Source organism: Ceratotherium simum, chromosome X (genome assembly GCF_057802395.1).
Source record: "Ceratotherium simum simum isolate JZ-2026a chromosome X, ASM5780239v1, whole genome shotgun sequence".
NCBI lineage: Eukaryota > Metazoa > Chordata > Mammalia > Perissodactyla > Rhinocerotidae > Ceratotherium > Ceratotherium simum.
This window is the reverse complement of record NC_141940.1, coordinates 13,393,451-13,411,685: the sequence shown is the minus strand read 5'-3', so window position 1 is coordinate 13,411,685 and position 18,235 is coordinate 13,393,451. Positions and strand designations below refer to the sequence as shown.

The 18,235-nt window shown below is 39.2% G+C and overlaps 1 protein-coding gene and 1 non-coding gene across 5 annotated transcripts in view; one reads left to right on the top strand and one right to left on the bottom strand.

The window, feature by feature from the left end:
• The window catches only part of ATP11C (ATPase phospholipid transporting 11C (ATP11C blood group)), a 177,200-nt gene that overhangs the window by 135,524 nt on the left and 23,441 nt on the right, over positions 1–18,235 (bottom strand). The gene's annotated exons all lie outside the window — the stretch shown is intronic.
• On the top strand, positions 2,980–3,104 carry LOC147911746 (U6atac minor spliceosomal RNA). Its single transcript, XR_015550763.1, has one exon. It is a non-coding gene; the product is annotated as a U6atac minor spliceosomal RNA (small nuclear RNA).

Genomic DNA, 18,235 nt, shown 5'->3' with positions numbered 1-18,235 from the left:
TATGAAGCTTAAGAGGAAGGCCTCCAACTACACAGAGCACAATTGAGCTGCTGCCTCAGAAATTCATCCTAATATTTGTGCTGAAGCCAGGCTTCCAATGGGCTGCACCTGAATGAGTACAGCAGGGACGGGACTCCACTGAGCTGACTCGGGACTGCCCAAAGGCTTTTCTGAACCTTCCCTGGACTGCATAGCAGTCTAGAAAGCTTCCGCCTAGGCTACTCTCTCTCCTCTTCACTAGGGGTCAGACTTGCATGACAGACTAATGCCACTCCCACCTTTCCCATCTCCCTCCCCCCACTGTCTCTCATACCGGTGGTTTCCCTTAATAAAATCCCTGCCAGTTTAACCCTAAATTTCTGCTTTTCCGAGCACCCAGACTAACACAGCATTCTAACCAGAGGGGCCAGCATGAGTCAACACTCACAGGCATGAAAGATCATGAGGTGCTCTGAGCATCCCAAGAAGTGGTATGTGCCTGGAGCTCGCTGTGGAGATACGGGTACAGAGGGAGAAGAATCTGGGCCAAATCAGAGAAAGCCTTGTATATCCTGTTAAGAAACTTGAACTTGGTCCTCTGAGAAATAGGGAACCGCAAGTTTTAAGCAGGGAAAGGGCATATGTTTTCAAAAGATTGTTCTGTTGGCAGAATGGAGGATGGAATGGAGGAAGCAGAAAATGGAAGCATCTCTATGTATGCTTCCATCTTGTCTGCTAGCTTGTAAGGTCCTAAAGGGTGGAATCATATTTTCTGTTTGTTTCATTTTAATCTCTGTGCCCCTATAATGCTTACAATAGTGTTTAACACAAAGTAGCTACTCAAGAGGCGCCACTGAATCGACCAGGCTGGGCCTCACCACACTGCCCAACATTTTAATCAAAACTACCAAAAAGTTTAACGACCAGTCTTTAATATTCCTGCTTGGACACTGGAACTCTGTCTAGCCAATCTAGAAAGGGAAAGTTACATGTTTGATGGTAGAAGTTACTCCCAAAACTTTATCTCCCACCAACTAATAATTTCATGAAATCTCTTTGAAGCTGGGCATCTAATCACATTTGTTGATCCTAACTGGGGGAACAAAGGTAGTCATTAGGCATTCAGTTTTTGAATGTTTACCAGGTCATTGAAGTTTAGAGAGCCAGATCAGGCTCAAGGCCCAGAGGTCTTATGCAAAGAGCACCGGACAAAAATCAAACTTGGGTTCTGGATACCAGCGCAATATCTGATGGTGATCTTTGAGAAAACATATCCCTAAGGTCTATTTATTTCATCATAAAGTAGAAATAAGACCTACCCTAATTTATAAGTAAGTTGAAAATTCAATTAGAAGATGTGGTCAATGTGCTTTAAAAACAGCAAAAGGTAAAATACTGTATTGTCACCTACAAATCAGTTAAGTGAGTAGATCTCTCAAGCTGAGTTCTTACCACACACGCAAACAAACATAAGGGCAAGAAGAGACTTTTAGAGGTGATGGATATGTATATTACCCTGACAGGTGTGATGATTTCAAGGGTGTATGCATATGTTCAAACCCATCAAATCGTACACATTAAATATGTGCAGTATTTTGTATAACAATCACACCTCAATAAAGCTGTTAAAAAGACCAGGCATTACCAATTCTGATTTGCAACACCACCAAAGGATGATGTAATATTATCCAAAAATTCTCAAAATACAATTGATTTTTCTTTATTTTCTTTTGTCAAACAGCACTTTTAGTTGAAAGGGTACTGCTAGGAAATCAAATAATGATAATCAATTCCCAGAAGGCTATGGATTGCTGGAGCTGGAGCCAACAGCCCTCCTGAGGTCCTGGGCACTGAAAGGTCATTTGCTGATGGCCTGATGCCCTTTCTCAGACTCAGCCTTTTTTCCATTGCTACCTCCCTGACATGACTGACGAAAACACAAAAGCTCTTGGGCCCTACTTGTGCTAACCAAAATAACTTTACTGAGAAAAGGAATCATTACCTCCAAACAGCCTGAAGTGATTCGTGTCAGTCAAAGAGGAGAGTTTCAATGACTCAGAAACTGTCAGATCTGCATGAGCTGAGGGACTAGAGCTAGCTATCAATGGTTGGTTGCCCATGTAAAATGAAAATGGCATGTCCAGTCCTCTGAGCTGAAACAATCACTTCCAGACCAGACACAGACACACATACACACAGACACACACAGACACAGACACAGACACACACACATTTCCAGAGCCCAAAGGACTCAGCAATACTTTTTAAATCTTCCGAAATTTGCAAACTGATTTAGTAAATTGCTGTTTTTTGACTTAGGAAGGAGGTGGGTAGAGAGTAGAGGAAACTAAGTTCATTTTTATAAAAAGGAACCTGCTCTAGGCTAAACAAACAACTGTAGAAGTCATTCTAAGTCTCATTTGGCATTTTCCAAACCCAAATTAATTATTTCCAGCTATACAGTGCATTTAATGGTAGGAAATCAATAATGATGATAGTAATGGACATTGAGCACATTCTATGTGCAAGGCACTTGACATATATTATCTGTATCTTTGTAACAACCGATGCTAATATTCTACATTTCAAATTAAAAAAAAAAAATGACTCTCTGGGAAACAAATGTACCACAAATCAAGTAAACGGCAGAGCTGAGATGCAAGCCAAGATATCTAAAAGCCCAGATTTTCAGATGGCAATGAAGAGTGGTAGAACATTTCTCACTTTTCTAATCTCAATCTCTCTCCCACTTTCCCTGTCCCTGTCCCTTTCCACACCACACACACACTTATTTCCAGAAAGAGGCAATAAAGTGGACTGATCATGGGTTTTACCAAACAAACCTGCACTTAAGTTCTGACCATGCAATTTACTAGCTGCAAGACTTCAGGAGTACAAATTACTCATTGGATTTCAATTTCCCATTAAATAAGATTAAATAAATGTACACATTGCCTAGTACACAGACACTCCCTATATAAGAAGAAAAGTACTCTGCCTATATTGTATGATGGGCAAGGTTAGCACTTCCCTTAACAAGGATGGAAGTTGTTCTAGTGACCTATAAAACACACATATGGTTAAGAAATTGCCAACAACTTTGTGGCATCTAACCATAATTTTTATCCATAAATTATAAGAATAATATATAATGGCCATATGGGATTTAGCCTAGGAAAGCAAGGTTGGTTCAACATTCATAACTCAAACCATTCCATTCACAATATCAACAGCCTAAGGAAGAAAATCCATAGGATTATTTATATAGATGCAGAAAAAGTGTGACACTCATTCAAGAGCCATTCATAACTTTAAAAAATACCCAGTTAACTAGAAATAGAAGGGAACTTCCTCAGCCTAAATAAGAGCACCTATGAAAAAACCTACAGCTAACTCATACTTAATGGTAAAAGATTGAATGATTTCCCCCTAAGATCAGGAACAATGCAAGGAATCCACTCTTACCACTTCTACTCAACATCGTAATGGATGGAAGCCCCAGCAAATGTAGTAAGGCACAGGAAAGAAATAAAGGTAGATAAAATTGGAGAGGAGAAATAAAACTGTCTTTATTCACAGAAAACATAATTATCTAAGTAGAAAATCCAAAAGAATCTACAAAAAACTACTAGATCTAATAAGTGACTTTAGCAAGGTTGGAAAATATAAGATCACTATTCAAAAGTGAACTGAAATTTTATATAGCAGTGAACAACTGGGGACTGAAATTTTTATATGCACCATTTGCAATAGCGCCAATAAATATGCAATACTCAGGGATCAATCTAACAAAGTATTGTAAGATTTATATGTTGAAAATTACAAAAAAAAAAAACTGATGAGAGAAATCAAAGAAGATGTAAGGAATTGGAGAGATGTAATGTGTTTGTGGATCCGAGGACTCAACATAAATATTGCAATTCTCTCCCAAAGTAGTCTATAGATTCAATTCAATCCCAATTCAGCATTCAAGTCAATGCTCAATAAAATCCAAGTTAGTTTCTTTTTTAGAAATTTACAAGGTGATTCTAAAATTTATATATAAAAACAAATAATCTAGGATAACCAAAGCATTTTGAAAAAGAAAAAACTGGAGGACTCAAACCAACTGATTTCAAGACTTACTATAAAGCTACACTATTCAAGACAGTGTGATATTGGCAAAAGGATAAACACACAGATCAATGCACCACAGTAGGCAGTCCAGAAATTGACCCACACATATATATGGTTAATTGATTTTTAACAAAGATGCCAAGTTAATTCAATAGACAAAGGACAGTCTTTTAGTCTTTCAACAAATGATGCTGGAACAATGGGACATATCTATATTTAAAAAAATGAACCTCAACTCAAACCTCACTCTATACATACAACTTGAAATGGATCGTAGACTGAAATGCAAACTCTAAAGCTTTAAAACTTCTAGAAAAGAAGTAAATCTTCATGATCTCAGGTCTGGTAATTATTTCTTATATAGAACAGAAGATGCATGAACCATAAAATAAAAAATTGATAAATTGCATTTCATCAAAATTTAAAACTTTGCTCTTTGAAAGACAATAAGAAAATAAAAAGACAAGCCACAGACCGGGAAAAATATCTGCAAAACACATATGTAATAAAGGGCTGATAACTAGAATACATAAAGAACCCTCAAAATTATATATATTTTTTAAAAAACCTGCCCAATTAAAAACCATTAACAGACACTTGTTCAAAATCATTAACCATTAGGAAAAATGCAGAATAAAATCACAATCAGATATCGCTAGGCACCTACTAGAATGTCTCAAATTTGAAAAGAAAGACACAATGACAACGTTGGCAAGGATATGGAGCAACTGCAACCTTATATATTGCTGGTAGGGATCAAAAATGGTACAGTCACTTTGAAAAACAGTTTGACAATGTCTTAATAAAGTTAAACACACACTTCGCATAAAATCCAGCAACCCACTCCTTGGTATTTACTTAAGAGAAATAAAGATACATGTCCACACAAAAACCTGAATACAAATGTTTACCACAACTTTATTCATAATCACCAAAACCTTTAACTATACAAATGTCCATCAACTGGTGAATGGATAAACAAATTGTAATACATTCACATAGTGGGATTCTACTCAGCAATAAAAGGCAGCAAACTATGGATAAATGCAACGACATGGATGACTCTCAAAAGCATTATGCTAAGTGAAATAAGCCAGACTTAAGAGGCTACATATTTTGATCCCATTTATATGACATTCTGGAAATGACAAAACTATAGAGATATAAATCAGAGCAATGGTTGCCAGGGGTTGGCAATATAGGGAAGGGATTGACTACAAAGAAGCATAAGGGAACATTTTGGGTGACAGAAAATTCTATTATCTTCATTTCAGTGGTGATCACAAACTATACAGACTTGTACACATCTACAGAGGGTGAATTTTACTGTATGCAAATTATCCCTCCATAAACCTGAAAAAAAATTGCATACCACCTCAAAAATGGCCAACTATTTTAAGCAGAGATCTACAACTAATCAGAACTAAAAGTGCTGAGTTTTGATAGTAAGTTTAAGATCCATGATTAAAGGACAGGAAGACAAGGAGAATAAAGTTCATGACGGTTTTGTGTGTGTCTTTCACTGCTCATTGATATTATTGTGTAAAAAAGGGCTCTGGTGAGAAGGTGACAAATGCATAATTTAGGACCAAAATACCCCATTTGCTATTAATTTGAAACAGATCAACTTAAAATGATAAATGGCCACTAACCATCCTTACCAATTTCTTGAATTTGTAGATGACTCATTCAAAGAACTGCCTAATGAGACAGCAACCTGTTCAAGTACTAATTCTCCTCACTTCACAACTGTTCTGATTTACAAGAACACGGAGGAGGCATTTTCATTCTGTGCAATTTCTTTCTCTTGATTAGTTTTGAAGAGACAGAGTAGAAGCTTATCTTGGCAGCAGAGGCTGCAGGGTTGGAGAAGGTGAAGAGTTGTCCAGAACCCCCGAAGGGCCTTTCTCCCCGTGTGGCAGGCTATTCAGTGATAGTCAGCAAGCAGGTGTCTAGTAGTGGATAAGCCAGTGCGTGGTCCTGAGTTTGCAGGGAGCTATGGTCAAAACAGTTACAGGAGTCTTTTTAAGTAGCATTCTCAGAGCCCCAAGGAAGACCTAAACTGAAAAATAAACTACAGAAGACTTGTGTTCATTTCTTCACTCATTTATTCATCCATTCATCCAACAAATATTTATTAACTGCCCATTCTGGGTAAGGCTCTGTGTTAAAGCTGAAGACACAGAGATAACTGTCTGGTCTAGAGTACCTTACAATCTTCTGGTGGGCAGGGGTAGGGGTGTATGAGGTGCAACAGCAGCCAACAGGCCAGAGTGCACCTTAATCGAAGAGGAAAGCTAGAGTTGTGATTTATTCCTCCTTGTACACCATATTTTCCATCAGACTCTCAGTACCCCAGAGTTCACCAGGAAGACAAGACTGGCAGTCATTCCAGGTAGCAGGAATAGCACATACAATAGTAGTGTGAGTAAGCACAATGTAGCCAGGAAACTGTACAAAGTTCTGGGGCACTGATAGTCTGATGGAAAAAGGTGTGTAATGAGACTGGAGAGGTAGGCAAGAATCAGAAAGGTCGAGGGCTTTGTAAGTTGTGCCAAAGAGTCAGATGTCAGTTTGTGGGGCAGACAACGGGAAGCCTATTAACAGGGGAGTAGTAACAAACCAAGACGTGCATTTAGAAAGAAGATGCCAAGGGCAAATCAAGGATAAACAGAGGCAGAAAGCAGAGGCAGAGGAGTTTCTCCTCTTTCTTTTTTGGGTAGTTGCAAAGATGGTGGTGGACCAGAAAGTGGGTATTAACTAGAGTGGCAGAAAGAGCCCCTCCATAAACCAATCTTCAGTCATGCAGAAGAAATGGCCCATCTCCTGCCTACTGCATGTCTCTATCTAGCAATTGTGATTATTTCTCTAACCCCACGAGAGTAGCAGCTCCCTAAGGACAGGAATGGTGACACACACACGCATGCACGCACTTATATCCCTAGTGCCTGGCTAACAGTAGATGTCTAGTAACTGTGTTGACTGAATGAATAAATAAATGAATAAATTGATAGTTTGGGCCCAAGAAACCAATCGAGAGCTGTAACAAAATGTGATTGATGGGTTATTTTGGGAATTGGTAAGCTACCCATCACATGGAAAGTTGAACTGGATGTCTTGGGAAGTCTCTTCCAAAGTGAATATTTTGTGATTTGAAGCCACTCCCCTGTGAAAGGAACAAGTGGCTGAAAGGGGGATATGTGAGATTTGTTATAAAGAAAGACAAAAAAATTGGTCCAATAAAAAATGTCAAAGAGTGACTCATAACACTGCTAGTGGGAATGCAAACTGGTGCAGCCACTATGGAAAACAGTATGGAAATTTCTCAAAAACTTAAAAATAGAAATACCATATGACCCAGCCATCCCACTACTGGGTATTTATCCAAAGAACTTGAAATCAACAATCTAAAGAAACTTATGCACCCCTATGTTCATTGCAGCATTATTCACTATAGCCAAGAAGTGGAAGCAACCCAAGTGCCCATCAACTTGGATAAAGAAGATGTGGTGTATATACACAATGGAATACTATTCACCCATAAAAAAGACAAAACCATCCCATTGGCAACAACGTGGATGGACTTTGAGGGTATTATGCTAAGCGAAATAAGCCAGACAGAGAGAGACAAACACCATATGATTTTACTCATATGTGGAAGATGAACTAACACACGGACAGAAGAGAACTGTTTAGTGGTTACCAGAGGGAAGGGGGTTGGGGGGTGGGCACAAGGGGTGAAGAGGCGCATTTATATGGTGACTGACAAATAATAATGAACGACTGAAATTTCACAATGTTATAAACAATTATGACCTCAATAAAAAAAAGTCAAAGGGTGAGTTTATAATAACAGGAAATAACAAACTAAGGCAGCTAAAAGCTGATAGATTTTTTTTTATAAAGGCCCCAGATAAAGGAAACTACTGATTGTCATAACTAAGCTTCTGAAGGCAAGCAGTGTGGTAGATCAGGCCCTGTAGTCTACACAGACCCCTCCATATTAGAGGGAGGGAACGTCAGGTGCTTGGAGGTGGACCCAGAAGCAAGGTCTAGGAGGAAATCCAAGTAGGCAAGAGCGCATAATCGGAAAAGGAGAGTGAGCAGCAACAGGCAGAGGTCCAGCTATATGAGCAGTGAGGATCAAGATACTCAGCAAGGAAAAAGCAGAGAGAACACGATAACAGGGAAATCTGGTAAAAAGCAATTAGTCAGTGAGCATCACCAACAGGTAGCAAAGTCCCAACCACAGGCATGGGTCTAGGCAGAGCTCAAGTTCCTGAGAGGCCTGGCTAAAAGAAATCATATTCCTATCCTTGGAGGAACTGGGGTACCAACCACTGTATCCAGACAAGGACTTCACAGGGGAGAAGCAGAACAGGGCACAGATTCTGGCACCAAAGTACAAGGCCAATCTTAATCACAAGGAACTAAGCAAGAGCAGCCTTACAAAAACCTACGCACACAAAGTCAGAATGAGACTAGCAGACATGCTGATCTGCTGAGCTAGCAGCCTGAGGTTCCAGAAACTCTCCCTAACTCAGGACAGGCTGGGGCCCAAAGCCTCATTCAGGGCCGACCTGCCCCAACTCTGTCCACTGGAGAGCTGTGAAGACATGGAGGTCAGCAGGCTCTCACAGCCCTCCCAACATCAGACAGCATGAGGCAACGCCATGAGCAAAAGAGAATATCAACGCAAGAGATACCAATGAAAGAATATCAATGAAAGAGACACCAGTGAAAGAGAAAGAGTCTGTCACATGAGAAGGACCAGGGAAGAGGAATACGGAACTCAGTGTACAGAGATCTCTTCTTTGTCCACTTTCTCCACCCACCACCACTTCGCTAATTCAGAATATCTTAAAAAGCTCTATGGCCCATAGGTATTACCTGGAAATCTATTCATTTTTTTTAATTTGTGGCCATATCTAGAAAAAATAATAATTTGGCATCAGGTCCTTGGTCAAGACTCATGTCCCCAACGTTTTGTGGGAAGATCAGATGCCCATTACATTTTTTCCTGATGCCCCATATCATGATCATAACGTATAATTGGGAGGACAGTTCATATTGCTACTCTTATTCCCCGTTCTGAACCACAGACTTAAGATGGTCTTGAGGGGTTTAAGCAATGCTCTGGCCTATCCACTCTCATTGTACAGATGAAAATCTGAGGATCATTGAGGAAAGTTACATTAAAAAACTACCCCCAAAATTATTCAACGAACTAGTGGCAGAGCCAGCAATAAAACCCAGATGCCTCTGCTTCTTCCATGTTTGCAGTATCACCAAATCTGGTGAGATACCTGTCATTAGAAAGTAAAATTGAGTTAAATGCATTCACTCCTAATTTTTAACCCTTTCCACTGAGCCCACACACAGCCCAAGAGAAAATCTCTTTCCATGTGCACAGACTTTCCTTGATACACGACAGAATGAAAATCCACTAGAGGTTACACAATTTAGATTAGCTAACTCCAAAGCAAGAGAAAGCCTCAAGCAACACCATCTGATTATGAGATTTTGCTGCTGTGGAAAATTAATCAAATTTATCCTAGAGGCTCATCTGCTGCATGACACACTCATTCCTTGATATCGAAATTCCCTAACAAATTTCAACACAAGATGTGCCGGTGACTTCCTCTCCTAGTACTTTCTGATCTTCATCTGATACTGTGACTAGCATTTGAAGGACTATAAGTAAGCAGGAGGTTTTATGATCCCTAATATCTATATAATCCTTTGTACTTATATGAAAGCTAGAAAGATAGAAAGGGTCTCATTTAGGGAAATACTTTATATTCAGAAGTAACAATGTGGGCCGGCCCTGTGGCTTGGTGGTTAAGTGCGCGCGCTGCAATGCTGGTGGCCCGGGTTCGGATCCCGGGTGCGCATCGAGGCACCACTTCTCCGTCCATCCTGAGGCCAAGTCCCACATACAGCAACTAGAAGGATGTGCAGCTATGACATACAACTATCTACTGGGGCTTTGGGGGGAAAAAATTAAATAAATAAAAAAAAAATCTTTAAAAAAAGAAGTAACAGTGAAAAGTAAGTGAAAAGAGAAGGTGAGAAAGTCTAATAACTGGTAAATCATGAATAATTGAGTTGCTATAACATTTGAAGAATGTGACTTAAATTAACAATATTCATCTGCAATCAAATAGAATTTTGTTGAAAAACTCAGTATATTTAGAAAAGCTAAACAAATACACACTGTACACCAGCAACTTGACCTTGACCAACTTTTGTTACCTACAAACTATAGGCTGTTTCTTAAATATGGTTTATTTCTCTAATTAGTAAGAGTAGGCCTTGAAGAAAAAACCCTAAAATTTACCTAAAGCCATATTTTCTTTAACTCACAGTTAAGTTCTATTGAATAAATAAATGAAATGAGCCATCTTCCTCTCCAGCATCATAGAGACAGGAAAATCAGTAAAAATCTCTATTTTAAAAAATAGTAACTTTACAGTGAAGAAACCTGACAAACTCTATCCTAACCAGGTGATCAAATTAACATCATCAGTGATTAAGTCATGCTGATACTATGCACGAGGGATATGATGTGATGAGAACAGCCTTTCACTTCTCTAGTCTTCCTCCTACAAAGCCATAACCCACATCTAATCTTGAGAAAAACATCAGACAAATTGTAATTCAGGGATAGTCTACAAAATCCCTGACCACTACTCCTCAAAACTGTCAACATCATCAAAACCAAGCAAGTCTGAGAAACTGTCACAGCCAAGAGGAGCCTAAGGAGACATGATGACTAAATACGACATGGTATCCTAGATGGGATCATGGAACACAAAAAGGAAATTAGGAAAAACTAAAGAATTGTGAATAATGTATGGTTCAATAATAATAAAATATCAATATTGGTTCATTAATTGTGACAAATGTACCATACTAACTAACGTAAGATGTTAATAATAAGGGAAACTGGGTGTGGGGCATATAGGTGAACTCTCTGCACCATCTTTGCAAATTTCCTATAAATCTAAAACTATTTTAAAATACAAAGTTTATTCAAAAAAGTTAAAAACAAATTTTAAAAATGAGTACTGGAACAGATACAATATATGAGAGATATTAGTGACATTGAAAAGTCAAGAGTGTAAATATAAATACTCTTTAGCTCTCCTTTTTCGGCATAACTCTCAAATTCAGGGAGTCCTCTTAGACCTTATTAGCCACAACTTAGATTAATAAATGTATGGAGCAAATAAAAAAAAATCCCCTATTTTAGATGTACTGTTTTCAGTTATTTGAAATACACCTAATCATAATGAAGCATGTTGCTTGCTATTCTCTCTACTGAGGAGTCAAACTAGAATCCAAAACTACTAATAATATACTAAGGTTAACTTGAGCAAAAGTCAATTGTTTACTTCCTGTGTGCCTTTCCTTCTGGAACAATCTTTCTGAGAAGTGCTTTAAGTTATGTTAGGAGCCAAGGACATGAATTAGGGATGCAGCTGGTAAAGAGTGAGTAGGGCTGCTGGAGACAATGTTCCCATAGTGCTGACCCTAGTCATTGGTCTTTGACCAAGGACTGTCACTTGCTTTAATTGTTTCTCCCTAATCCTTTGCTCCCTTTGAATCTGCTGATTTCTAGGAATGAACCTTCTTTATGACATATGCTGTATATTATTTGGTTTGCAGAAGACTTGAGTTTATGTGAAGTAAAGCAATGTTCTTTTTCAAAGCTCTCAATTAGTTCTCAAAATATCAGAACCTGCAAAAAGCACATACAGGGTTGTTATTATCCCTTTGGATCAATAGCTCAGCCACTGCTATGACATATTAAGAAAAGAGTTAGGAAGACAAGCAAATCTTTAGGGCGGCATCTATTCTGGCAAAATAAGCACAGTAGAGAGAGAGAGACACAAACATATTAAAAACCATTTTAGCAAGTGAATTCTTGCCAAGCAAAAAAAATCCTGGGCCACTCTATCTACCCAAATGTTTTCATAGAGGTTTTAGCTAGCAGGCAATTAAATTCTAGGAGTGGCTACAGGCAAACAGAGGCTTGGAGGTTCAGGAACGAGAGTGGATGTGGTTAACAGCTGCACACAGAAGTATTTGCAAAAATATATTAGGTTTCCCTAATTGCCCCAGAACAAATATTCACTAAAATATTCATTTTAATTTCAAATCCCTTCAGCTGAATACATTTCACAATTTAAATAAACATTTGAAACATGTCAACTGCATATACCTGTCTCCTAATTAAAGTAAAACTTAAAAGGAGATACCAAAAAGTAATGGAGAAGGTCCCACTCAACAAGATAGATGTTATATGCAACCTCACATTTAAAAAACAATCTCTTGGAGTACACTTAGTGACTTGCTTCCAAAGAGTACAGTACAGAAAGGAAGAAAAATAGTAACTTTACAGTGGAGGAATCTAGTCAACCCTACTTTAGAAAGGTGATTAAGGTCAACAGCAGCAGTGATAAGTCAGGTTGATAATACGCACTCTTGATAGGTGTGATGAAAATGGCACTTCACCTCTCCAGTCTTCCTCCCAAAACTCAATAGCCTAATCATGAGAAAAACAGACACCACCCAATTGAGGAACTTGCTACAAAATACCTGACCAGTACTCCTCAAAACTGTCAACATCATCTAAACCAAGGAGAGTTGGAGAAACTGTCACAGCCAAGAGGAGTCTAAGGATTATATAACTAAATGTGATGTGGTATTCTGGATAGGATTCTGGATAGGATCCTGGAACAGGAAAATGACATTAATGGAAAACTGAGGAAATATGAATAAAGTATGGACTTTAGTTAATGACAGTGTATTGATATTGCTTCATTAATTGTGACAAATGTACATTCCTAGTGCAAGATGTTAATAACATGGGAAACTGCAGGTGGGCTATACGAAAACTTTCTGAACTATTTTTGCAACTTTTCTGTCAATCCAAAAATATTCTAAAGTAAAAAGGTTTTTAACACATTTAAAACTGTTTTTCTTGCTTATCTCCCTTCCCTGTTCAAATCCTGTGCTTCTAAGTATCAGAAAGACAATCAATGAGGCTTGGGCACCTGTTGTGTGAGAAAGACACCTGCAATTAATTTCCTATGGAGCACCTAAGAGTCACCAGGTGGGAATGGTTTTGTCCAAATCATGTGCTTGAGTCAAACACTGAGCAATTTAAAGTCAATGGCGAAACTGGGGCTGAGTGCCCTTTAACAATGCAGTCAATCCATCAACAAAAACAGTTTGATGGTGTAGCACAGCCCTGGAATCTAAACATAGCCAAGAATATGCACATCCAAACTCTGCTAATGCTTCAAAATGCTTTAGATAAATCTAGAAACTATAAACACCTAAGCTTTAGCAAAAAATCGTTTTGACCCTGTATAATAAACATTAAAAATATTTAAAAACAAAGCACTCCAACACTAGAATCATGGGCATTATCAGTTTTACAATCATTTCCTGGATTTGGATGGCCCTAGATAAAAGATTCAGAAGGGTAAAGGTTGAAAAATACTACGTAATTTTTAAAGTCCAGATCGGGGTTGACTAATCAAGTAGATCTTGTTTACATTTCAGTTGACATTGGAAGACATGAATTGATAAAATGGGGGAGAGGAGCTGAAAAGTAGTTTATTATCCACCACTGGTCAGAAATAATGTTCATAATTTTGAAAGTAGGTTTAAATTGCACTTCATATTTTACTTAGCCAGAGTCAACATCCGGTCAATATTTTTATAGAACACTGGTTCTCAAACATTATTATGCATCAGCATCACCTAGACGGTTTGTTAGAACACAGATTGCCAGGCCCCATCCCCAGAGTTTCTGATGCAATGGTTTGAATCAGAGGCCTGAGAACTGCATTTCTAACAGCTCCCAGGTGACGCACCCTGTTTTGTAAACATTCTAACATTAGGAAACCTAAGGATCAAATGTAAACACCTAAATAAAATCCAAAAACAAATGTACATAATTTGGGAATTTTCTGCTCTTTTTCTTTAGCAACAAATACTTTTCCAGTATTAATTCTCGTGCCTAGCGCTATACTAGACACTGGCTCTGAGTACAGAGCAGTGAGTAAGTAAAGGCACACATGCCCTTTTAGATCTTGTTCTAGAGGGGAGGCAGCTAATAACTAGTTCCAAGATTCATTACTAGTAACAATTGCAGAAAGACCTACAAAAGAGAGGTACAAGATGCTATGAGACCTTATGAGACTGGGTGGTCTGACCTCAGTGGGGATCAGGGAAGGCTTCCTTAAGGAAGCGAAGCTTGAGCTTAGTTCTGAAGGAGGAGTAGAAATGGGGTCCCTGGGGAGAGGATTCCACACAGTGGAAGCAGCGTGCAGGAGGGTGGAACTGGGAGGGAAGGCCAGTGTGACTGCAGTGCAGGAGGCGAGGGACAGAGGTCAGAGATGATGTTGCACAGGCAGGTAAGCCCTGGTAGGAGCGGTAAGGAGTTTAAATCTTATCCTAAATGTGAGGGGAGCCACTAGGGATTCTTAGCATGAAACTGACTTAAACTAATGTATGTTTTAAAAAGTCAGTCTAGCTGCTTTGCAGAGATGGATTAAGAGTGGCAAGAGTGGATCCAAAAAATATTCAGGAGGCATAATCTTTGGAATTCGGTGATGGACTGGGTAAGACGGAGTAAGGGAGACGAGGAAAAATTCAAGGATGACTTCCAAGCCTGTACAAAATGCTATGAAGTGATTAGTAGTGCTTTTCCTGTCTGACTTGAGTTTTTCTCCACGGTGTAGCATGAGAGGCAAAAAATGTATTTTATCTGTGCCAAGGAAATGACTGGACTCACAAAAATACTTAAACAGGAGGATGACAGATCAAGTGTTTCCCTTTTCCAAGAAGGGAAAATTCCTTTTGAGAGCATTATATATTAAACTCAAAGTTAACCTATTGTCTCCTTTCACAATTGTGGAAACAAAGACTGACGGGGTTACTCATCTCATTCTGCAGTTTTTGAACTGTAAAAGCATTTTATTTTTACCTTTCTCATGGCATTTATCATTTTCTGCCTTGTATTTTTGTTATCTATCAATGTATCTTATCTCCCTTTCTAAACTCTAAGTTCCCTAATGAAAGATAATGATTACTACAACAATAAGAAATCCCAGAGACAATCTGTGCAACCAAATCTAGGGATGTCGGAGGTGGGAAGGGCATTAAGGAAAAAATAGGCAGAAAATCTTTTTATTTTGTCCCATTAAACAAATAGATTGTCCTTAAAAAAAAGTGAGGCAGGAGGAGTAGAAAAAAGTGATTATGTATTTTACATTTAAATATACTTAAAGCAGTACTGGAATATTATTAAAGAAAATAGTGAAGGGTTGGAATGTATTGCCGTCTGTAACTGGAAAGGCAACTAAGGGAGATTTTGGATGACCAAGGGTGAACCTGAAAATACTTCCATTCTTTTTATGTCACCACATCCTTGAAACTGCAATGACAATGGCTGACTGAAATTAACCAGAGTTTTACAGCCGTCTCGGATCATAAATAATTCCTACCCTTAGAAAAAAATCAACCTCCTCAAAAAACCCTATAAAACAAATACGTGCCACTCTGAACTGAGTGTTGCAGAGGGATCTTAGTTCCTCCTTTCTTAGGGAGCTAAGCTTACCATCAATCAAAGAGCCAGGACAGGGCTGGCCCCATGGCTTAGCAGTTAAGTGCGCGCGCTCCGCTACTGGCGGCCCGGGTTCGGATCCCGGGCGCACACCGACGCACTGCTAGTCCGGCCATGCTGAGGCCACGTCCCACATACAGCAACTAGAAGGATGTGCAACTGTGACATACCACTATCTACTGGGGCTTTGGGGAAAAAAAAAAAGGAGGATTGGCAATAGATGTTAGCTCAGGGCCGGTCTTCCTCAGCAAAAAGAGGAGGATTAGCACGGATGTTAGCTCAGGGCTGATCTTCCTCACACACACAAAAAATAAATAAAATAAAATAAACCTTTAAAAAAAAAAAAAAGAGCCAGGACAAAATCTCTCAGACAGATGCCTCAGTCCAGGTCTTAGCATTATAATTTACCAATCCAGCATTCATTGTTTAAGGCCTCGTTGTACTGTTTGCTCTAAGTGAAACTGTGGCATAATGGTGCCTTTCCACTAACTAAATACTTTCAGATAAGGTCTAAGATTCAGACATGTTAAAACCAATTTTGTGTTATGGGAGGCCTCATAACAACTTAGAATGGTATTTCTTGCTCACAGACTTCATTCAGGGCTTTATTCAAATGGCACCTTCCTTTGTCACCCTATGAAAAATTGTGACCTCTTACCACCTGACACTTCCTGTCCTCCTTCCCTGCTTTATTTTCCTTTTATCACTCATCACTAGCATACAAAATATTACAATTATTTTTCTTTTTTATTGTCTGTCTCCCTGTCTACTGGTTGCCCTCCTAAATCTGTTCTTCCTTTCTTCCTGAGCACCTGGCTCTTCAGCTAGAAACTACATTTCCCTGTCTCCCTTGTGGCTAAGGAGGACCACATGACTAAGATTTCTCCAATGGTATGTGTGCAATAGTGATGTGTGAAACTGCCTGGTCATTTTCCTAAAGCTTGCCCTGGACTCCCTCTTTCCTTCTAGCTGGCTGGAACTTGAAAAACCACATGCTGAGGAAGGCAGAACTGCCCCATTAGCCTGGGAGCCTGGATGACCCCATGGAACAGAGGCTACCTCCTCGCCCTGGGCTATTACATGCGAGAAACAAACATCTACCTTTTTCTGGCCACTGTATTTTGGAGGCTGGAGACACATCAGTTTATCCTTGGTTACATCAGTTTATCCTTTACCCTAACAACACCCTCTCACATTAAAATGTAAGGTCCATGGGGGCAGAGATATTTGTCTGTTTTGCTCACTAGTGCATCCCCAGCAAGTAGAATAGTGCCTGATACATGGTAGGGTATTCAATAAATATTTGTGAATTGATTAAATAGACAACTTCATTATAACTACCCTTCCACATCTTCAAATCACCTTCACAGCTTCAAGAAGTTCAAGATTACAAGATCCAAACTGCTCCCAAGACAGTGCCCCAGAAGTTCCTATAGTCCATTCACTGCCATCTTGCCCCTCCCCCAAGGAGTGTGCCCTTCAGCCCCATTAGCCTCCTTTCAGTTTCCCAAGGTGCCTGGCTCTTGCTCAACTCAGAGCCTTTGAACCAGCTGGTTCCAGTAGCTACTCCCAACCCCCTTTGCAGTAGTCCCTCATTCTTTCAGTTATCTGCTTAAACGTCACCTCCTCAGATGGAACTTGCTGGCCACCCTAATCAAACAGACCCTATTTCTATTATCTGTGTCTATTCATAACTTATGAAAACGAGTAATTATAATATTTGTTGGCTTATTTTTTAATTGTACATTAGATTATAACCTCCAGAAGGACACGAACTACTTCTATTTTTATTCACCACTTGGTTCCCATTGCTTAGCATACTGCCTGGCCAGTCAAAACATGTCAATAAGAGGTGAATGAATGAACTGCACTAAAGATGCTAAGTGTTTGTTTTGAAATATTTTGAGGTAGACATGAGTTAAGGCAAACTCTCCACAAATGCAGTCTTCAAATGTTCTTGACTATCAGCAGCCTAACAACAGTATAAGTTTCTATTTATAGGGATATAAACCAATGCATATTTTGGCATGCTTTTAATTGTTTTCTTAGAAGGATTATCATTCCTCCTTTCCACTACTAATTTTTAGCTGCTAAGGACCGGGTGGAATTTGAATGACTCCTACTGGTATGATGGACCAAGAGCAGCTTTTACCAGGATGTCTCAAATGCAGGGTCATATGGGCATTTACAATTCAAAACAAATGATTATTATATTTTGGGGGCATGCCAACTGGCCTCCCAGGACCTCAGACCAAAGTTCCTTTCATCTCTCAGGTCAAGGTTGGCAGCTCATCAGTTTGCTTCTGGATTATGTAACCTGAGGTGGCCCTCTAAAACTGTGTGGGCACCAGCCAAACTGGGCACTCTGGAACAGTCTGGAGGCACTCAGGGACACAGACTTTTAAAAGCACTGTTTTTAAAAAATGCTGTTTCCTTCTGTATCTTGTCTGTGGTGGTGGATACACAAACCTACACATAGGATAAAACTGCAGAGAA